This window comes from Caretta caretta, chromosome 14 (assembly GCF_965140235.1).
Source record: "Caretta caretta isolate rCarCar2 chromosome 14, rCarCar1.hap1, whole genome shotgun sequence".
In the NCBI taxonomy this organism is placed as follows: Eukaryota; Metazoa; Chordata; order Testudines; family Cheloniidae; genus Caretta; species Caretta caretta.
This window is the reverse complement of record NC_134219.1, coordinates 10,694,398-10,718,344: the sequence shown is the minus strand read 5'-3', so window position 1 is coordinate 10,718,344 and position 23,947 is coordinate 10,694,398. Positions and strand designations below refer to the sequence as shown.

Below are 23,947 nucleotides of genomic sequence, written 5' to 3'. Positions count from 1 at the left end.
ATCAAGTTGGGTCATTTCCAGCACAAATCCAGGTTTTCTCACCCCCCCCCCCCACACACAAACAGGAGAGTGGGTTTGTGTGTGGGGGTGGGGGGGTGAGAAAACCTGGATTTGTGCTGGAAATGGCCCAACTTGATTATCATACACATTGTAAGGAGAGTGATCACTTTAGATAAGCTATTAGCAGCAGGAGAGTGGGGTGGGAGGAGGTATTTTTTCATGCTTTGTGTGTATATAAAAAAAATCTTCTGCAGTTTCCACAGTATGCATCCGATGAAGTGAGCTGTAGCTCACGAAAGCTCATGCTCAAATAAATTGGTTAGTCTCTAAGGTGCCACAAGTACTCCTTTTCTTTTTGCGAATACAGACTAACATGGCTGTTACTCTGAAACCTGTTATTATGGAATGGTCTCCTAAGGAAAGTAGTGGAAGCCACGTGACCCAGGATACTTAACACCAGACTAGATAATGCACTAGTACATTGGTTCTCAACCTTTCCAGACTACTGTACCCCTTTCAGGAGTCTGAAGCCCAAGCCCCCGCTGCCCGGGGCTGAAGCATGTAACTTAGCTTCATGTTGCCCTCTGTGGTGTAGGGCCCCAGGCAATTGCCATGCACTTGCAGACCACCTCTTCCCCCCCCCGGAAAATAAAGAAACCAACCTGTCCCATCACCCCCAGGTTGAGAAACACTGATCTAGATGAGTTGATATACTCCCTGGACAACCTTTGTGTACCCCCAGGGGTTAAGAACCACTTCATTAGTAGATGTGCCATAGGGAATGAAGCTATGTTAGCAGAGGAATTTGCTAAAAGCACTCCTTTCTCAGGCCAAGCTCAGGGAGGGCAGTTTTAAGCTCTACATGACTTACCAGTGTTTTCTTTTTTTCATCTAACTTCTGTGCTGCCCAGCCCCTAATACACGGTGACTTATGCCCTGCACAAAGGGGGAATTTTTGTTCAAGTTGTCCAGGAAAAATTCACATGACCCTCATGTAATTTACACAAGATCAATATTTATCAGTCATGAATAGAGCTCTAAGATGCTTTATGAATAAGGCTCTCGCATTCAATACTGAAGTATTTTTTCTAGTTGTAGTCTCTAATTAAAACAAGCAGTTGCCATACACATAGATACAATGGCTTTTTGTTCACTAGTAATATGAGATAGGTGTAATTTTACTTCAGACCTAATATTCTAGGTCTTAAAAATAAACCAAATGCAATGTCACTGCATATTTATGTCACTATGGAAGCTGATGGAGAGCTAAATTTAATAGAAACATCTGATGTTGTATTCATCACACATCACTGTTTAGTTGCTTGTGGAAAGAAGGAAAAAAAATCTGTTTTCAGTAGCTACTATGTAATCAAATTCTTGGTTTAATTTGGAAAGTTGTGACGGGAACAATAAACTGCCTGTCTGAAGGATTTTAATATGGATACAAGGGCAGCAACCACTCCATTTTCTGTGGCTGTTAGTGTGAGGTCTTTAGGAAATTGTGATTTCAGCTGGATTGACAACGGATCCATTCAGACTTTAAAAAAATTATGTAAATGTTTATTTTTTTAATGTTTCAACATAGCCCAAACAAACACCCCCTGTATCGCAATGAAAGATAGCCAGAGAGATGATAAAGATGCAATAAGGAGAATTATGGGTATAAAAAACGCTTTCCCTTCTCCAGTATGAATACTACCATTTTAAGGTGGTGGCGATGAACAAGATACATCGAATAGTTGGGAAGAATGTCTCATTTGTGAGTAAGTGAAAATCACTGACACAGATGAGTTGCAGTTATTCTCTATGCACAGGGCTAACTTAAGGCCTAGCCACTACCTATGACTCACTTAAATTTTATTTTGAGGATTTCAGTTAGCCTTAAGTGGTGCATGGGGTTTATGCTAGGTCAGTCACGGGTCTGACTCCCTCTGCCATTGCAGTACAATTCCTTAGTATGTCATCTACTTTAGCTGTAAATACCACCTTACTCCTACCTGTATCCATCCTGTATTCCATCCCCTTTCCCTCTGTGACTTCAACAGGTGCTCAGCTACCTTACTGAGGAGAGTAGTGTAAGAACTTCCATAGACCCTCCCTAACACCTGGATCCAATGCCCACTGAACTGAATTAAAAGCTTCCAGTTGGCTTCAGTGGATGTTGGTTTGGGCCCTAAATGCCTGCAAGAAAAGATATAGGCTTTATAGTTTAACTGGTAGGTTAACTATCCAGGCTGTCCCCATGGAGCGGAATGAAAGCCACAGTGAGGATCCTTAAGAAAAAAACTTTACCAACAGAAATCTTAAAATGATTGTATGTTCACCCGTGTCCTGTTTGTCACTGCGGCGGTTTTGCACACTAAACGGCCATCTGCTTATGTCACCTCTGAGAATGCCACCAACGTATAGAGTGGTTGGTTTGACCTTTCAGATTTTCTAATAATAAGAAACCTAGCAGAAGCTTTCCACATGTGCGCAGCTGGAAGACTCCAGTACCATCCACAATCCTCTTTTGAGCAGCTTGAATAAGCCAAATTCCCATTTTGTGCAGTGAGAGTCAGCGCTGGGGATCTTGTGAGTATGATCCACATTAAAAGCCTACCAAGAAGTGGAAAATTCTGTGACTATGTACAAATACTGTCGGAGGCACTCCATTGTTTTCTTTAGTTTGGGATCTAGCAGAAAAGTCTTAAAAGCTTGATTTAATGAAAGCAAAATTTGAGATCTCTGCTGTACAAGCTTAATATGAATAATAACCCCTCCCCTACTATCTAGAACAATAATGTGATAACTGCTTCTGGAAAAGGATAGTGGAACAGCAGCAGCAAACAAACCAGGTTTGTGTTGCAGAGTCAAACAAGTTATTGACAACAGCTTCTACGGTTCGTTTCCTGTCACCTCTAGCAGCTGTAGATCATGTTCAGAAGGGTAAAGCTGAGGGGGAAACCACGTTTGGATAAATATGAAAACCAGAAATTCAAGCATTGCACAAAACATAACTAGTTTAACCTTCATCTTCCTGGCAAGTATTTTAAGCAGACAACACACTGATCAGTATAGCAAGGTGCCATGACAGGGTGGGTTAGTAAATTACTGGTCCAAATCCATAGTCTAATATGATGGGATTCTCTGTCAGATGGAGACAGTTATTCCTTAAAACTAGAAGTCGGGCTTTCCTGGCACCACCCTCCCAGTTCAGCCAGTAACCTCTAGTGCTGGGAGGTTAATAAATGGTTAGGTTGATTTCATATTGGAATCTTCCTTTATGGCACAAATTAATTTCTTCGAATCAGTGCTTAGCGGCCATCACAGCACCTTACTCTCTGATGCTACTACCTCTCCCTTCCCCCTTCAATATTATACTGTAAGTGTCAGCATTTGGTATGAGCCCAAATCGCAGCGTGTGCCTGAACTTCTGACCTTCTAGCCCAACATGCTACTAACCTAGTCACACTTCCTGCTGTGGCGAGGAAAGTGCATAAATTATTCTAAGCATCTTCCTCTACCCACCTACTTATTTTTGGCTCAGTGAGTTCTAATGTAGTGTGTGTGTTTTAAAAATAAATAAATAAAAAAAAATTAAAGCCTCATCTTTGTTTTTCCTTTCTCAAGGAAAGAGTATAGTTTGATTTACATTAGTAAGCAATGATTATACATTTTGAGACTGGCACTTGTATGTGTTAGGAGAAAATGGGAAAGTTGAGAAAAAACTGAGAATATGCTGTATAGGGGAAAAAAATAGACAAAATATAGCCAGTGTTAATCACTGTAAGCCAGTATAGCATTTGTGTTTCAAGGGATCTAATAAAATAACTTGCATTACCAGACTATTTCCATGAGAGCACATTTCACAAATCTTAATAGCAGAGCAGATCAAAACCAAGAAGAATATTTCGTGTATTTTCTTCCTTTTTTTCATTAAAATTTAACACATTTTGAAATGTGCATGGTTTTGACCAGCTGAATAGTTGGTCAAAAAAAGGGATCTGTTTTACTTTTTTTGTTGAAGTTTGAAATATCAACTAAAATGTCAATTGCAATTTTTGACCATTTTTGATCAGCCTACTTCATAACCACACCATAGTGTTAAGTAGAATGAGAGAGCCCTTTAACACATTTGTGTCGTTGTCTTTGTGAATTATAAACACTGGTTAATGTGCAATCATAATGCTACATTAATAATACCCAATTCTTGTAGTACTTTGCATCAGCATATCTCAAAGCACTTTACATGAGAGGGCAGTATCTCATTCCTCATTTTATAGATGGGGAAACTAAGGCACAGATGGGACACTTACTAATTAAGCCTCACAATGTTCCTGTGTGGTCAGTAAGGCATATATGCATATAGTAGAGCTGGTTGCAATTCTTCATTTCAAACTTCTTTTGAAGAAAAAAAAATTAAAAATATTCCTGGATTTTTTTTAAAAGAAATGAATAAATACTAAAATTGTAAATGTGTTTTTCTTTCCCCTCCTTTCCCTTTTGCTGGTGAACAGGGGAGGGAAGAGAGAGCAGGTTGGGGGAAGGGAGCAAGGGGAGGGAGAAATAAAAACCTTAAAAATCGTTTGGGAGATGATGTGGAAAAACTGGGGAAAAAAATTAAAATCACAGAAAATTTTGGAACAAACTACAACTTTGGATCTGTTTTAATGGTTAACTTCACATGGCACTGAAATCCAGACCAGCTGGAGTGGAATGCCATGTCTGCTTAATAGCAAGCTGTGTAGTATTTTGGGGGAGAAAGTGAGGAGGCCCTGTACCTAACTAAAACTGCAGTTTGATGCCACAAACAAACCGCTGCACCTCTTCAGCAATGCAGTATCTCCAACACCACACTGAGGTATGGATTTAGTATTGATCCTTTGTAAGTGGCACCTTCTGCCTATTGACCAACATCACTGCACTGTCTTCTTGTTCCTTGAAGATTCCCATTCACCTTGTGAGCCAGTTTGATTCTGCTTAGCTGATAGAACTGAGGAGAATCGCAGCACAAGGTGGCATAGCCCCAACTTAAAAGTCCTAAGTGAGTTTTTGATGCTCAACATACATTTTAGTGCAACATTACCATCTCTGCGTGGTAACGCCCAACCAACTTCCTCCTCCTCTCCCCCATTCCCAAAGCTGTCTCCAAATAAAATGAACCAGTCTCATGTGCTGCTTCAAGAAATGGGGATCAAAAACATCGCCCAAGAAAACACAGGGGCTTTGCATCCTGATAAGGAATACATTCGTCATAAACGTGACGTTTGCTTCAGTAAAGTTCTGTGCAGAATCAATCACCTCCGCACGGGAGAAGAGATCTTCATGGATTAGTGGACTCAAGGACTTCATCTGCCAGCATATTACCCTGAGACAGCCCAGAACAAAAATCATCGTACTAATCAGCTGGACGGTAATTCTACATCAGCAGTCTCATTGTCTCTTTTGGAAGCCTCAATCTAGAATGACCCGGCATGCGCACGCTGGTGAGTAAACTGGCAGAGAGCACAAGAATGGAATTTTTTGAGTCTGAAATGTGGAGGGTGAAGGAAAACAGACATGCCCGTGCACAGACAGGCATGTATGTGCAGTGAGCCAGGGCACTGTTGCACCTGGAAAAGAGCACCAAAATAGAGCTGAAGAGTGAGGAAAGGCTCCAGGAAGCTGGGTACCAGAAGACAGTAGGCCAGGAAGGAGGATCAAAGCCTGAGGAAAGGGCTTCAGGTAGAGTAAAACAAACAAGGGCGCTGCTGGGCACAGACTGCGCTGTGCGGACTCTAACGTCAGCAGGGGGTTGGAAACAGAAGTAGCACAGACACAGTGGGGTTCTTTTATCTGCCAAGTCACATCAGCACTTGGTTTCCTTTTCCTGACACTTTCCTGATGTTTCGCCAGTGATTGGAAGTAAACCAGAAAAGATGGGGGTGGGAAATGATTTGGCTAAAAAAAAAAAAAGTACATGATGGAGATTTTGATAATTCATCCCATGGGGAGGCAAAATGATAGCTCTCTGGGTGAGAGGAAGCTTGAGGTAGCCATGAAATCCAGGGGATGCCCTCTAGTTCATTAAGTGCCTCTGGCAACTTCTGAGAGGAGCATGTCAGGTACCAGAAAGGGATCTCTTCTTGGCGGGTGCACACATGAATTTTAACACCTCTTAACTAACAAGGTTGTAAATTCTATTGTAGATGCCTCCGGGGCACGTGCCCCTGCAGTAGCACCAACCCTAATCATTCAAAAATCATGAGTCAGGTGCCAAAACCCATGCAACTTAAAAAATAATAATGCAGGGTTGGTTTTATTTGTTTTCTGGCATGAGAGACTTTGGGCTTCACATTTTCAAGCTTTTCTCTGCACCCCTGGGGGTTAAAAACTTTCTTTACAAACAAACAAACAAGCACAGCTGAGATTCTTATGCAATAACATGATTCCAGCGGCTGGGAGGTTTTAAGGATACGTCTACACAGCCTGTCAGTGAGTGTCAGTGTCAACAAACTTGGGCTCACGCTGTGGTGCTGAAAATAGGTATGTAGATGTTCCAACTCAGGCTCTGAAACCCTCCCTGCCCCCTGGGGTCTTGAACAGGAATTTACTCAGGGCAACTAGCCCCTCCCACCGCTTGTGCTGTCTCAATGATGCTCATGCTAGCTTGAGGGAAGCTAGCACGGGTATGTCTCCTTGAACTGGGAATCACGCCCTCAGCTTGAAGTGCAGACATATCCTTAGACTTCCTAGTACTTCATCATCCAACGCTGGGGAGAATAATAATCTCATACCCTGATGGCTGTTTATAGAGCACTGTGAGAGTGTTTTGGTGAATTACAAAACTCCGGGACCAAGATTTTCAAAAACCATTAGTGATTTTTTTTTTTTGGATTATCCAAACAGGCACAGTGTAAAGGGGCCAGCTTTTCAGAAACTGCCATGCAGCCCCCGTGTTTGAAGTCCTGTGACTTTTAGCATGAGACTGATCATACTTGGTGACTTCCTAAAAGCTCTAGCTCCTAAAGTAATGCAAAGTCATGAGAATTTCAGGGGGAGAGGGGTTAATGAAAGTTTCTACCCCTGAGGCTATGGAAAAAAGCTTAAACATATGACCTGAATGTAACCCTAAAGTTCAAAACCCAGAAGGTTTAAAAAAAGAAAAGGGAAAAAAAAAGAATCCCAAACTGATTTTAAAAAAATCTTTGTGATTTTTAAAACTGCTCAAAATTTTTTGGGACCTGCCATGTGATTTTTGACTAATTGGAGTTGGCAACAGCGCATCCACCCTCTGGAAATCAGGCTCCCTTTTCAAGTATTTCAAGCTGGACACCCAAAATCACTAGGCACCTTTAAAAATGTTGGCCACGATTCCTGCTCTGAAGAACTCATGATTTAACTTTCTCCAGGCTATAGCCTTTTATTCTCTTTCAAAACAAACTGCCTCAGTCACCTGGCAGCTCATTTGTCAGCTGGGTTACCATAATAGTACAAAGGGCAATGTTGGAAATCTTTGCTATCCCTAAAGAACACTGTATGTGGGAACCTCATGCTATGCCGTGTGAATGACTATCATGCAGAGTCAGATCATAAATACAGAGCTAAGAGACAAAGAAATTCCTTTCATTTCTGCTGAACAAGAGCCTGATTTTAAAATCCAGCCTCCAACGCTGCACCCCCAATTGCCTGTTGCCAGTTAATTGCAGCTGCAGGTTACCATCTGTGTACATATTTGATTGTGATCTCAAAAATATGGAGCAATTTTTAAAAATCAGCCTAATATGCCTATAGCAGGGAAGGGGAGTGTTTAGTGTCAGATCCTCAGTTGATGTAAATCTGCATAGCTCTCCTGAAGTTAGCTAAGGAGTTACACCAGCTGTGGATGTAATCCTGAATCTGCTAGTGAGGCTAGGAATCAGGACTATGGGGTTACTTTCCCAGCTCTGCCACTGACTAGCTATGTCACCTTAGGAAAGTCACTTTTTTTGTGTGCTTCCACTTTGTCATCTGTCAAATAAAGGCTGATGATCACACCGGAGATTGACGTTTGCAAAGCATTTTGACATCCCTGGATGGAACATGTTATAGATGTGCAAAGAATTATCATGGAAAAGGGGGAGCAGACATTCTAAGCCTTGTGATGCTTGCTTCATTCCTGGCTGAAAATATTATGTGATCCACTGAAAGAAATTATTCCTCCAGTCATGTACTACTACAAAGGTAAGTGATAAAAGGGCAAGTAAAGACAAATTTAGCAGCAGATTCAGACCATTTAACCATTTCTGCTCCTTAAAGTAAATGACCACAAGTGGCATTGGCTGGGTTTTCTTTCCTGTCTTTTCTTTTTTGTCACGTTGCACAATGATTACATTCCAGATCCAGTTCTAACCTCAATCAGCAAAGGTGATACTGCACTATCGAAAGTCAAAGTATTATCTTTTGTCTCAAGGTATCTAACTTAATACCTTAATAATATGTTCATCACAGCAAGGGAAAGGGAGATTAGAATGTTGTTTCCTACCTCCTGGGGATTGATGGATGCTAACTGCCACATCTCAAAAAGAACAGGAGGACTTGTGGCACCTTAGAGATGAACAAATTTATTTGAGCATAAGCTTTCATGAGCTACAGCCCACTTCACGGATGCATGCAGTGGAATTTTCCACTCAAATAAATTTGTTCTTCTCTAAGGTGCCGCAAGTACTCCTGTTCTTTTTGCCGATACAGACTAACAGGGATGCTACTCTGAAAAACTGCCACATCTCAGCAGCTATGTAGCCAGGATTAACATACCAGCAACACCTGTAGCCTGCTATGGGTGCTAATCACAGATGGCAATCAGCAAAGCAGTGCAGTAAACGGTTCTGTGCTATTTTGCCTTCATAAGAAAAGTGGGGTTTTTTGCCAGCTGCTGAAGGCAATTCACAAAGAGCACACTATTCTGGAAATTCCAAGAAACTGAATTTGATCTGTTTGACATTTGGGGTGTTATGGTCCTAAGTGAGCCACATTAGATTTGTAAAAGCCAATTGACAATTTGGGGGAGGGGATAAAGGGAAAATGTTTAAATTCTGTTTTAGGCAAAATAAAGAGCACACAGATAGTGGCAGATTTTTAGGTTACTTATCTATTTAGATGCTAAATAAAAAGCACTTATCCAAGCCTTTAGGGCCCTGAGCCCTTGACATCAGTGAGTTTTGGGAGTCCTTCCATTGACTTCAGTCAGTTTTGGATCAGATTCTAAATGCTTTTACATATTATCTGTACCTAGGAGGTATCACTAAAAATCTGCAATGTGGAAAAATGTCAATTCTGTGTAAAACCAGGTTTGCTTCTCCAACTATAAATCATCTTTTTAACCAGCCCAACTTAGTCTGATGCGGAAAGGTATTATTTATCTCATATCCTCTAACCTACCCTTTCAGCAAAAGCTCCTTTTGAACCAAGAAGATGGCACAATTTATCTGCTTTCTCCTTTAAATCAAGGTTTCTGTTATCTTTAGGTCTTCAGACTGACATATGGCACTGGAGCAGAGGGGATCTCTTCACGAACATTCATTTGCCCCCCTGCACTACTGTATTAGGAACTGATACTGCACTCTTAGAGTTAATGGAAAGATTGACATAGTCTTAAGGGGGAGCAGAGATGGGTTCTTTAATGGGATACAGTGTGATCTAGTGAATAGAGTTCAGGAGATCTTGGTTCTGTTTCTGGCTCTGCCTGCAGGATGACCTGGGGCAAGTCAGTTCACCTCTTTGTGCCTCACTTTCCCTTTCTGTAAAATGAGGATGGTGACCTTGATACTCTTTTTAAAGTGCATTGAGATCGATGGATGAGACGCACTACAGAAGAGCTAGGCATTATTATGATTATTTATTTATTTATTTATTTATTATGTATTCTCAATCACTTTGGGCTAGACGCTGATCCTTTTAGTGCTGATGAATGATACCTTGCTCCATGAAGAGTTGCACTGAAGTCGATGGAACTTCTCATGGAGAAAAGGGCCAGTCAGCAATGAGCACTGGCATCAGAATCTGCCGTTGTGAGTTCCGTTGCATTAAAGAAAAATGTAGTCCCTGTTAATGCAACATAAGGAGGATTTTAAGGAAGTTCCCTGCAGTTTATTAAGTAGTGAGACTGAAATAATAGGATACCACTGAATTCTAGGAAACTGGAGATTGATGGCTCCAGAGTAAGAGTCTGACAACAAACTTTGCGGTTCTAAGGAGGAATGATGATGATGGAAGGGTCTATATTGTTGTTCTCACACTATATATCTCCAACCCTGCTGGATTCATGTGTGGGAGAGAGCGGGGGGAAGAAGGACCCTGCCCCCAAAGAGCTTCCAATCTAAATAGAAAAAGAAAATACAACAGTGGGGTAGGAAGACATGGTGTGAAAGCAAAGTGACTGAGTGGTTGCGTTTGGCAAACACCTTGCAATCACGAAAACTGTTTTAGAAGAACATGTTGATTTTTGCACTGGGAACTGATTAAAAGATTATATAGTGAGGCATGAGCCCAAAGGGTGGGATGGTCAACACAGAATGAGATGACCTGTCTTTTAATAATAGTAAATAACAAAAGCTAGGTCTTAGAGAGAGTTCTTTATCAATATATCTAAAAGTGCCCTCCAAAGGAGGTCAGGATCATTATCTTTTATAAAGATGGGGAAAATGAGGCCCCAAATGAAATGATTTGCCAAAGGTCAGCAGCAAAGCAAGGAATAGAATCTCATCTCCTGGATTACAGTCCAGTGCCCTAACAGCTAGCCCATGTTGCCTATACAGTTTTGGATAAAAATACCCAAACACTCCTCCTCCCGAGGCAGGAGTGGGGATGAGTGAACTGAATAAAACAATCTCCTAATATAAGAGCTGGTCAAACATTAAAACTATTGTTGTGGGGAAAAAGTTTACATTTCAAAGTAATTTTCCTTTCAAAGGATTCCTTTGGGTGGGTGGGTTTTTTCAATTTTTTCTCCAAAGTTTTTATGAAAAATATTATAGAAATTGTTACTGGAAAAACGCTTACTGAAACCTAGGTTTCTGGTGAATAAAAAAAGTATCCGGTTTTAAATTTTTTTTCATATGTATTTCCCTCCAAAAATAGTTTTTGTCATCTTTGTTACGGTGAAAAACATTGACAATGTCAATATGTTTTTTTCCCTGCAAAAATTCTTATTTGGAAAAAGGAAAAAAAATTGCTTGCAAAATATTGAGTAGCTCTAGGGAATATTGGCCCCACTCAGAAATAATTGTTTCCACACAATAATCATGAAAATATTTAGTTCAGAAAATTCAGTTTCCTATCCTTGTCCCCATACTCCTCCCCTTCCCCTGGAGACCAACACCCTGTCCCCTCCTTCCCCACCTCATACTGTCCTCAGGATCCTGTAGCCCACCAGCTCTTAGTCTGGGCTCGACTCCCATCTCTTTAAGGGCATGTCTACGCAGCAACTAGACACCCACGGCTGGCATGTGCCAGCTAACTTGGGCTTGGACTATGGGGCTGTTTTGTTGCTGTTTAAACTTCTAGGCTCAGGCTGAAGCCTGAGCTCTGGGACCTCCTGCTTCACAGAATCCAGCCTGAGCCCAAACATCTACCCAGCAATGAAACAACCCTGTAGTCCAAGCCCCGTGAGCCTGAGTCGGCTGGCACGGACCACCCGCAGGTATCTAGCTGCTGTGTAGAGATACCCTAAGTCTCTTGACCATGGGTCTTCTCCAGAACCCCCACTCCTGGGCAAGCTCATTGTTCCCTGTGGCAGTTGAGTTCTCTCCCAGGTTACTTTCCGAGTCTAACTATCTCCAGTCCCTGGTACTGCTCTTCAGGTCCAGCAACAGGGCAGTGATGGAGAGCAGACATCCAGATCCCTGCTCAGGGGTGCAATGTCTGTCTGCCCCAAACCAAGTCGGGGGAAAGCGAAGGCTCGTCACTCCCCTTTCTGCTGGGCTCCCTAGCAGTCTCCAGCATCCTCTCTTCTTGGGCAACCATCCCCTTTAGATCTGTGGCCAGCTTCATCTTTTTATGCTGCCCTTCTCCAAGCACAGTATGCTCTATAGATGGGTCTAATTGGTACTGCCCGAGTGCAGGGCTGCTCATTAGACTTGCTGTCAGTGGCATGGGGGCAGGTCCCATCACAGACCCCTCACCTTAGTTTGAAAGTTGTCCTGCAACCTGTAAGCATATGTCTACACTGCACATTCCTTACTGTGGCATGTAGAATACATACAGTGCAAGCCCCCCTAGCATCAGTATAAATAGCAGTGAAGAGAGTGAGGTACAGTTTTTAGATGAGTAGAGTAAAAACACCTCTGAATCCATAGCGTATGTACCCTACATGGCTCTTGACACGCCCAAGCAATGCCTCTCCCATCTACACTGTTTTTAGCAGCATAGTGTCCCACTCCGCAGTGTAGTATAGTCCTGCAGTATAGTGTCCGCACTGCAAGGAAAGGCTCCATCACCAGGAAAAGCCTCCAGCAGCCTCCCCGCACCGCCTTTCACTGCGGTGCGTAGCTACACGCTGCAGTGTGGACACAGTCTGCTTTTCACTGTGGTGTGTAGCTACATATACCCTACACACCGCCACCAGTGGTGTGCAATGTAGATATACCCTAAGTCCCTCTCCCTCTCAGCTCTTTGTCTCAAACCGAGGTGAGCACCTCATCTTCTCTTCAATGGCTCCAGCTGGCTGTTCCCCTAATCTTGAACCATCAGAGGAAGCAAATTCTCCTCACTTAGCCTGAGGCTGGAAGTTAAAACATGTTCTTTGGTGCATCACAGAAGGTGGGGCGTTTTGGTGTAGGCGAGAGGAAGCTATATATATCTTGGGGGTCTGGCTATTCCTTGAGTAATACAAATATCAACTGAAAATTTGCACATTCCAAGATGCACCTCTCCAGCCATGCAATGGTGGGGGTTAGCAGCACACAGCAATACCATACAGCTGCTTAGGACAGCAAGAGTACTGTGTCTCAATACAGCAACATCAGTTTACACCAGCTGAGGATGTGGCTCAGTGACCTGCAGTTGTGTCCAGGTTTCACCTTAATTTACCAATTCATGTCAATTACAACTGGATGATGACAGGTTTGGCTAGATGTGAAGTGTATAAACCCCTGTTTAATTTTTGCCATTGCCTGAGGTAACAGTATTCAGTTTTCTTGGCAAAGGCACAGAGAACCTGCTCAGCTTTCCCTTGCAGTGCAGTGTACTGCATGTAGCATGAGAAATGGCTTTTTGTGGTTTAGCTTAAATCAACTTCATACCATAGACCAAAACAAACTTTAAAAAAAATCTGTTTCTATTTTGCACTTAATTTATGGTTCCCAACACAGATGACTAATGACATGCAAAAATTGACTGAGTTAATTGGAAAATGTAATGTGACTGCCATCTAGTGCTGTACAACAGTCTCAACCCTTGTCATGCAACTGAAAGAAAGTGTGGTACTTTTCAGCACTAGGAGAAAAGGGTTACCGGTCCTCCCAGCTGATCTATAAAACTGAAGATACATCCGAGCAACATTTTGACATTTGGTCTGCTCCAGCGAATCAGTCCTCTCTCTGTTTGTGTTTTCAGAGTATGCTGAACTCAGATATCATGAGAGAAGAGATCTGAGGCAAGATCAGAAGGAAGCCAGCAAAAGGCTGAGACAAAAGACAGAGTCCCAAATTAATACTATAGCTTGTAGGACAGAGATGACCAGGCAATCCAGTGATCCATTCACCTGTGGGTCGGATAGGCCAAGGCCGATAGCAACATTAAGTAAGAAACAACTTTCAGTTGGTCTTCAGACGATTTCTCATCAAGCTTATCCCCTCTTTATGTTGATTTGACTCAGCTGTGTGTTGGCTCATGACTCCTTTGGAGAGAGATGGAAGGAATTTGTCAAAATTCAAAACTTTGCCAAATTCTCTTGCACAAAATTTAGAATTTTGACCAAAACAAGGGAAGAATATTTTACAAAAAAAAAAATTTCCCCATTTTTTTTTTCATCCTGCCCAGTTTTTGGATGTTCCTAGGTCACTGGGATGTTGTGTATTTACAATGGGTGGGAGCAGTGTTGGGAGCACTAGTATAAGACCAACCATATTTAACCCTGATGTTATGTAGACCTGTCCTGATACTGCTCCTCCATATTTTCACAGCATGGTGATAAACTGGACATAAGTGATAGCTCTGAGCTTGACTTAATGCCCAATGAAGTTAATAGAAGCCTTCCAGTTGATTTCAGTAGCCATTTAATTGGGCCCCAATGGCAAAAGTATAAGGCTGAAATGACATTTAGAGTTTCAAAGTCCCCAAAGATTCGTTTGTCTCAAATTAATTTACCACAGGTCAAGGTAAAAAGTAACGAATCCCATACTGTATTAAACCCTAATATTGGACCAAATCCTGACGTCCTTATTTGCTCCCTTTTACTGAAACTACTGCACAGTAACTTCAGGGTTTGTTCCACTGAGACTAAATGACTTAGTAAATTATACATTGCATCAAATAAACATGCCGTTACAATTGCTGTTCTGCAGAGCCAAAGGGTGAAATCCCAGTCCAGCTGCTGACAAGTGCTCTAAAATGGAGGCCTTTCATTGTTTGGGTATTGCCTAGTGCAGTGAGTCATGTTCTTCGTTAGAGATTTCGGCCTGCCTATGAGAATAATCCTTTTTTTACACAATTTAGCTCATCAGCTCTAAAGTTCTTTATGGTTTTTTCTAAGCTTGTATGGTGAAAGCCCATTACAAAGTTATCCTATGCTAGGTAATGAAATGGCATTGCTATTGCCGACAAATAGAGTAAGACTAATTCTTCACAGTAATTTCTGGGAGAGCAATTTGGGATGTCCCCTGTCATCGAGCAATCTTGGCGTTATATGGACAATCCTATCCTATGTCTAGCTGCTTTCTACCTTGCAATATACAGTAATCCTACAACAGCAGCTATCAAAACACATAGGTCAAATAATAGCTTATATTGGCTGGAACGCAGCAAACAGCGAGGTCCAAGCCAAGTTTTTAGCTTTGCTTGGATTTTTCTGTAAAGGTAGAAGGTATGCTTGTGAGATGTGTAATTAGCACCTTTGTACTATAAAAAGCAAAGTCTAGATGAAGTGCCTTGTTCCCATTGTCCTGCACTTACATAACTGTATAGGTCAGTGCAAAATGGGTATACACTGCTATAAAACCAGAATAGTATTACACGTGTGCTTTTGCACTGGTGCAAATGACTGTCCAGGATGTGAGCCAGTGGAGAATCCAACTCAAACTGGTAGCTTTTGGTAAGAATTTATGTCCTCAGTTCATGAGGTTTTGTAGTCCTCTTCCTGTCCAGCAGCTAATGTTCTGGTTCTACCATGCACTCTACCCATCCTCATCATTCCATGGGCTCATCAATCCTCAATCCCATCAGCATATGACAGAGCAATAATGTGTATAGCAAGTTCTGTAATATACCTATTTGTGATTCATCTGAATCAAAGGCCTATAATTTTTGGTCCTCTTAAAGTCTGAGGATGTTCAGATGTAGGGTTCGGGGGCAGGCCCTCCTTCTCTAATTACTATTGCTTGTATGAGTCCAGCTCTCTTTTGCCTTCATCACAAAACCGGGACCAATCTTGCAAGGTAGTGAGCACCCTCGAGTGCTGTTGACCCTGAGATTCTCAGCACCTCAAAGCTGGTCTTCAGCGCCTCATAGGATCAACACCTCCTAGCATTTGACCCTGCTCACGATGGATCAGAACTGAAATGCAGGGCATGCTGTGGGCTAGGAATGAGGCACTGCATTGGAAGAGCTGCTGTGAGAGGAGTCTTGCATAGCACTTGCCCACACTATTGCTAGCTCAAATCTGTATTGTAAATCCTTTGCTTTCACGAACAATAAATTCACCCGTAAGCTACCAAGGAAGAAAGAGAGCCTCCAGAAAACCTGCCCATTAGCAATGAATAGAACCCCAAATAATGGTAAATATAGTTATTGCTCACTGAAGGGAGACTTTATTTCCTTTCCTTACTTTATGATCAAAACAAGCTTGATGTGCATTGACAAACCAATATTCCTTTCAAGGTGAACAATCTCCCATTGTTGCCACCAAGGCAATAGAAAAGGAAGCAGAGTAACAGAAGTAACAACACCGGGAGCTGTTAATGATAGATCTGGAACTGTTTTTGTTTGGCAAGCTTAATGATAGGCGTGATACAATGAGAAAAGCTGCTGAAGTATGTAGGGAGCAGCCCTCCTCACCAATCGGATTTGCTGAAAATTCAGCATCCAGGGAAAAGATTTGAGAGGGCAAGTCACGTTGCAAGATAAAAGGGAAGGCAATTTTATCTGCTCCACTGGCATAGTGGAGATGAGGTCCTCAAGCCTGGAAGAGAGATGACTTCAACGCTCAGATACTGTACCATGGGATTTTTGTTTCCTTTGGTACAAAGACCAACATTTCTCTCTTATGGTGTGATTCTCAATCTCCAAAGGGTACATTAAGCAGGTTAAGAAGTTCTGCAGATTTCAAGCAACACACCTGCATAAATGGAATAAGTTTGACAAGACAACTCAGTAAGGATCTTAGCTACAAAAATGACACTGCTGGGCTAAGATGGGCAAATAGCAGGTCTATAATGGTGAGACAGCAGCCAGGACAATCATAGTTAATGCTTCTGTCTCTACTAAACTCTACTGATTAAACATGCTGCACATGTGTTCCTCTCTGAGCCTGCAAAAATGTGTTGTGTTCTGATGATTGGATGTCCTTCCGTCACATTTATATGTGAGTAGTAGATGGGAATTACTAACAGCATGGGAAAGTTTGCTCTAATCACAAGGGACTGGAAATATGGGCAAAGCTACTAAAAAGGCAACCAGGGATTATCCCTGCGGTCAAGATTCTCCTGGTTGAGATTTCAGACTAATTTTGTAGGGAGAATTAGGTTTTCTGATGGGCGTTTATTATTTTCCTTTTCCCTTGAAAAATTCCATCTCTTCCTTGTTATGTGTTTCAGATGTTCTGGATGAGTGAAGCCCAACAGTGTTTTGTTGACAAAAATCCAGCACCAGAGAAGATAAACTCACCATTGCTGTAAGTAAATTCACCAAACAGAAAATTATTGTAAACTGATGAAAATGCTCTGCTCCTGTATGCTATCCAGAATAAATATCATGCTTTAAAGCAAGTCCTTCATGTTTCCGTCATCAAGCCGTATGGTTTAATGTGTATTTCTCTCAAATTAGAAAGTCACTTCTGAGTAGTCTGTAGACCCGAAATATTTACTGTACAGTTGTATCTGCCAGGAAGTCTGTTTTGCATGGGAAATTGATTGCAATTTATTTTTATGCTGAACATACAACTGGCTTCTCACAGCATTTGATTTATATTAATTAGTGTTTTCCTACTAGGATTTGCTCCCAATTTGTATAACAGACTGGTTCTGCTGCACTGAATGATAGTAATAGTTTTAGCATATCAGATATGATTAAAGTAGGAGTTTGCATTCTGTGGGATTTTATTACCTATTATGCTTCTTGTCAAGTGATTCCATGGAGAATATCGACTCTTTTGGTTTAATGTAATTGTTTACTTCATTGTGTTAATGCTTTCATTCACAGAGAAGGATGTTAGAAATCAGTTATTAAATCTACACAGATGTAAGACTCTTTCTCTCTGCATGTGAAATCCTAGGCGTCTTCAGGACTGACACATGAGCAATACAGCCATATGTACTTGCATCCAAAACCTGGGTACAAAATGAAATGTTTGTGGGTAGTGATATTAGAGCGGTGCCATGGGAATTTTGGCTCGGAGACTCAGGAGTCAGTGTTAATATTATTAGATCTATGAGCTGCTTTTCATTGTTGGTGAGATGTTGTTGACTCTCCTGTGGACCTTTTGCAGAGGTCTTTTCTCTCTGAGAGATTGCAACAGGTAATTGTAGGCAATTGATCTGCTTACCCAAGTGCAGGGTGCCTCAGGGTTCTGTTTTGCCACACACACCCCAACCCCACTACTATTCAACATGTATAGGAGGTTACTAGAAGGGTTAATGAAGAGGCAGGAGGCAAGGTGTTTTCAGTATGCAGGTCACACATGGAAGGTCAGAATGCTGTTTTCCATTTGCTAGAAGGAATGAGATCTTGGAGATCATTGCATCCCTGGCACACTCCTAACTCAGTGGTGATGTGCGAGGATTGTTCTGGAGGAATGGCCAGTGACATGTGTCACAGACCCACTATGCCCCCACTTTTAAACACTCTCTTGGGGAAACCCCATTTGTGTGTTAGAGCTGGCCATACAGCCACACCGCCTCTGAGATGGAGCCTCTGGGCTCCCACCCTCCTGCCTCATGCCATGAGCTCTACCCAGCCAGTCCAGCCGAGATACCCTCCTGGTGAGGGACTTGGTCACTCTTCAGGACTAATGCACACCAGCAAGTGTAACCCACACACCTCCCGGGTGTGGTGTTTTGCCCCATCTAGTGGCACTGAGACCACTTAGAGAGAGAGTTAAATGAGTCTGCTCTACAGCCTTAGCTAACAGGCAGTTGGCTTTTGGCTCATGTGGTAAAGGCTCATGCACTAAGCTCCAGAGGTTCCCAGTTCAATTCTGCCTGCTGACGACTGGGGTCTGTCGTTACACATGTATTTGCAGTGACGCCAAGCTGTGTTTTCAAAACAGAGCATGATTTATTAGTCAATTGGAACAGAGCATTGGAAGTCCTTAGCTTAGGACAGAGAAATGAAGGTTAAAACATAGTCCGTCTGGCCAAGTCAGAACAATCCATTGGCCAAGCCAGAATGATCCATTGGCCAAGATGCTATAGATTCCATCTCAGGCTCGGTCTCTCCCTGACTCCATAGTCAGTCCCAGAAGAAAGCAGCCCGCCTCTTCCAGAAGCCCATACTTTATTTCCTGATGGTCACCTCCCAGTCCTTTGTCTCCAGGCAAGGCCATGCTGTTCACAACCCCACCTGCCCGAGCTTCTCATGGCTGAGTGTCAATTTGTTGAGTCGTTGTGGGCTTCCATTTTCCCTTTGGACCCCTTGTTAAACTGGGTCAGTTTCAACCAGTTCCTTAACAACCCTAGTGGTTGTGGCCTAGACAGCAAGGCAACACCCACACTTCATATCCTGGACTCCTCCCCATGAGCAGACTTAACCCTTTTGCACCCACTGGGTAGCAATGCCAAGTACAGAGGAAAACTGAGGCACACATCGGATTCATAAAAATATTACAGAAAACTCCCACTTCTTCACAGCATGCACCTATACTGGTCATCCTCTAACTCTATGAAGGGGGCATGCAGGAGGGCAGGTGCAGTTACCACAGAGCAACTATACAGCAGTTCCATGACCTGCCCTTAGGTTGAAGGTAGAATTTCTTTCATCATTTTACCCCAATCAATTAATTATCGGTACAAAGCCCATTTACCATTGCCTTAGCCTTGGCATTGGCCATTTGATCTCTTTTCAGTGGCATGTAGCACAATCTAAGAACCAAGATAGATAGATGGATTCTGAACTCTTCTGACCTTCCATTTCTTGCTTTTTCCTTTAAAATATCTGGACTCCAATGCTTTACGCTATAACAGATGCCGAGAGCCATGAAATTGAAGGATTGTTCAGCAATGAAATTCTAAAACATCATCTTGATAGTTTTTGAGTAGGAAAGATGATTTAAAAGAAAGGACCTTGAAGTTTGTGGGCCAGACCGTTAGCTGGTGTAAATCAGCATAGCTCCACTGAAGTTAATGGAGCAATGCCGATTTCCTCCAGGTGGATAAGGCCTTTTGTGAGGTAGTGCAGGGGAAGTAATCACATTGACTACATTCTCAAAGAATGGATGCTCTCATTTGGACTGTACCCTTCTTCCACTATGTCACAGGACAATGGGCATGTAATAGGCTATTTCCTACCTTTTTACTGGGGCGGGGGAAGGTTTCAATGAAAAATGTTCAACCCGGAGCTATTTTAAACAATGTAGATACATTACTCTTCACTAAAACTAGAGATGACTCATTTTATAGCCGAGTTCCTGATGCCTTTGCCATCTTACCTTGGCCCATTGTCTTTCAAGAGTAGAACCAGACCTGGTCAGTAGCTGGCTAGAAGACCTTCAAGCAAAGCCGCTCCTGAAATTGGTGGTTATGGTTCTGTAGAGGGCACTCCTCCCTGAATCAGTGCCTACCTGTGGCGTTAGTGGGTCTATACCATTGGAGCGACCAATCAGATAAGCAATAATAGTGGCGTATGTTAACTGAGGTGTCTTGGGTAACTGCTAGAGCCAGTCAGGAATTTTTGAATTACAAGTTTATTGGAAATGCCCATTTGTCAAAACCAAAATGTTTTGCAGAAACATATTGGGTTACTGAAAATTTCCCAGGCCCAGGAACATGACAGAAAGGAACTGACTCCATAGTCCAGTGGTCAGGGCACTCACCTGGGATGTGGGACATGTAGATTCAAGTCCCTGCTCTTTCTGATTCAGAGCTGGGACTCGAACCTGGGTCTCCCATGTCCCGTGTGTGTGCCCTAAATCAGGCTGTTCTGGGTTAGAGGTCCCTGTCTGAGCTTTTCATAAAATGTTTAGAAAGGTCTCGTTTTCATTCCAATGCAGGATGAAAACAAATTTCAAACCCTCAATGTTTTTCATAAAATGGAAATCTTGTTTTCTGACCATCTCTAATCATTAAATGTTTCCTGCCTGAATTTCCCCCTCCATTTCAGCTGGAGAAGTTATTCTTTGTTTCACCTTCTAAATACTATTGTATTTTGCGTCTGGTACAGAATTGCTCTCATTTTTTCCTCCAGAGATGACTGCATTGTAACAGTGGGTGGGTGCTCTCTGTCAATGGTCTGTAAAGTACTTTGCATTCAGATTGGGCATTACTATATAATTGTAAGTTATTATTATTGCATCACTACAAACTAAATATGATGCCAAGTGTCAGAAATTGTTTACTGGGTGATAAGTTTGTGCGGGTGGGGCAGTCACTTCCTGCAGGGAAGGCTTCTTCTGAATTGTGCAGTGCCTGCCATTTCCTCTATCAGAGCTTAGCATTAAAGAAATGCTGACCGTGATTATGGGTTTCTTAGTTACAGAAAGCAGAGAACAAAACATCCCCTAAGAGAGATTTCACATCTCATCGTTTACTCTTACAATTTGCCTGTCTGATTTGCAGTATTTAAATCTTTGTAACATTACAGTGTGTACAGGGGAAGGAAGTTGGGGAAACGGATTTCAACTGGTGTAAATCACCATAGCTCTGTTGCTTCAATGGAGCTACAGAAATCTACAGCAGCCGAGGATCTGTCTCATAGATCCTAAACTAATCCAGACATGGCAATTTCATCCAATTCTTTGTACTGATTCTTCTGTATAAATACTTTATCAAAACAAAGTGAATATCAGTTTTGACAGCTCTCTGATTTGAGGTAGGAAGGTATGTCTTGACAAAATCCAGTTTTTTTCACTCACAAGACATTCATAATAAATCATTTCTACCTGCTTTATCCCTCCTGCAAAGAGTGGACATATCAGTATATTTGTTAGGGGGCTGAAAATGTGTTCAACATTGTCCAGGATACACAAGAAGATGTATTCCCTATCCTGAAGAACTTATGAACAGATGTCTGAATTTGACTTCAGAATTCAAACAGCAGAAGGGTATGCAACTCCATCTCCCTCCAGCTTCCAACGGGTTTGAAACCGAACCCCAGCTTTCCTGGATGAAAAGCTCGTCCCCTTTCATATACCCCTCCTCCCCCTCTCCATCCCATTTCTATGTAAGTTCTATTTAAGTTCCATCCTCATCGGATGGAAATGAGCTGGTGTCAAAGGCCAAACAAGAACTGAGCAATTTAATGTAGTGACTTTTCATTGAAACTATCCTTTTTTTTTTTCCTGGCTTTTTTCCAGCCATTACTGGAGGTTTGTTTTTTGTTCAGTTCCTCTTAGAACACCATCAACAGCGGTAGAATCAGATGTTGCATTATTCAACTCAGTTTTTTATAAAGGAGGTCTTGTGGCACCTTAGAGACTAACAAATTTATTTGAGCATAAGCTTTCATGAGCTACAGCTCACTTCATCGGATGCTGTAGCTCACGAAAGCTTATGCTCAAATAAATTTGTTCGTCTCTAAGGTGCCACACGTACTCCTTTTCTTTTTGCGGATACAGACTAACACGGCTGCTACTCTGAAATCAGTTTTTTATGTCTCTCTGCCTTTCTCCTCTACCATATGTGATTTCATTAACCTCAGTCAAGGTTTCACTGTGGATTTACATGGTGACATCTCTCCTCCTCTCATGGAAATTATCTTTCTGACTTTTGTGTATGAAATAGATTACAGGACTCTTTCAGCTACAGCTATAGCTTACCCTCTCCCCCTGAGGTGAGTGCCAGGGCTTTTATAACTGCAAATACATCAGCCATAATACTGGCTCCCGGCATCAAAGTGATTTTATTATTTGTACCATGCGTCGGAGCTCTTTGTCTCTCCTCACAGCTCGCTCAGGGGGTTCCCACTGCACACAGCAGCAGGATGCTCTTTGCTCGCCCTGTCTTATTTTCTTTAGCGTCTCTTCATTCTTCTGTCCAGCAAATTGAACAGACATGGCTGATAGGAGAGTTTAAGTCATTTCTGGTGATTCTTAAACTTTGTGAGCTGTATCTGTTAGTACTATAGGCTTGAAGCTTGAAATTCCACCTGTTCCACAGACAGAGGCGTGCCCCTTTTTAAGGAACTCTTAGTTATTCAATGCATATCACCCCCACAAGCACCTAATACTACAGGGTGAATTTCAGTGATCCAGGACTATAGCTAGAACACCAACTATTATTATGGAACTTGTCATGTAGTTTAACAGGGTACAAAACTATGCAGATAAAATGTTCTGTAGCTATCCAACAATTAGGGCGCTAGCCTGGGACTTGGGAGACCTGGGTTCAATTTCCTGCTCCACTACAGACTTCCTGTGTGACCTTGGGCAAGTCATTTAGTCTCAGAGTCTCAGTTCCTCACCTGTAAAATGGGGATAATAGCCTTGCCCTTCCTCACAGGGGAGCTCTTCTCCAGACCTTTCACATGGCTCTAGCCTGCAATAACGTCATCATGTTCCATGCATTTCCCAATTATTTGTTTACCTGCCCATCTGGCTTTGATATTTGTTCAAACGGCTCTTGCAAATAAACAGGATTAGAAACTAAATCCTTCTGTAGTTATTTTTTTTCTTCAGTTCACCCAGTGAATGATTCTGCAAGCTTAATATCAAAGCCGAGTGGCCTTTGGCTCTGACCTTTGCCTCCTAATTTTGTGGCTATGACAACACAGCATGACTGACTGGCAGATAAAGCAGGTTGGTCTTATTCTGATTTGCCTGACTACAGACTATGAAGATATCATTACTACCATTGAAACAAAAGCATCCCATAAAAGACAAGGGTATGTAACTGTTGGGAGCAGCGGGAACTGTGCATGAGTTTGATCAGAGCCTGAGGTGTAGTTTTAATCACAGGATCTACAAGGAAACCCACCCTGCAAGTTCTTTCTCTTGGAAGTTCATGTTTGACGAATTCAGGCCACTAAGGGGAACTCCCCTAGAGCTGACCCTTTGGTGCCCCACCCAAACAATTCCCAGGCAAAAATGTTTTACCCTAGTTGTTGTTAAGGGCAGCCTGGCTCTTGCTGGTGGAGATGAGATGTCTGCTAGGGCTGGACGCAAGGAAGGGTGGGCCTGGAAAAGGAGGTTGACCAGCTTTCAGGCTGTGCAGAGAACTTCCATCCTTTCCAGAAACAAGTGCCAGGGTTCATGGCCATAGCAAACTGCCAACCCAAGGCTGAGTCTGAGGAGGCTTAAAACTTAGTGCAAATATTTCTCAGAACAGCTCTAGCTTTGGGAACTGATCTGAGTATGTCCGGTTCCTTTTAGTTATTGCAAACTATTCTCATTGTGAAGGACAAATTATGGAAGCGGATCCAGTGT

At 42.2% G+C, this 23,947-nt stretch overlaps 1 protein-coding gene across 1 annotated transcript in view; it reads left to right on the top strand.

The window, feature by feature from the left end:
- Window positions 1-16,968: 16,968 nt before the first annotated feature.
- Window positions 16,969-23,947, top strand: part of ANKFN1 (ankyrin repeat and fibronectin type III domain containing 1) — a 302,026-nt gene continuing 295,047 nt past the window's right edge. The window contains exon 1 of the mRNA XM_048818066.2: window positions 16,969-17,047. The gene's annotated coding sequence lies outside the window, so the exon portion shown is untranslated. The remainder of the gene's footprint in view (window positions 17,048-23,947) is intronic.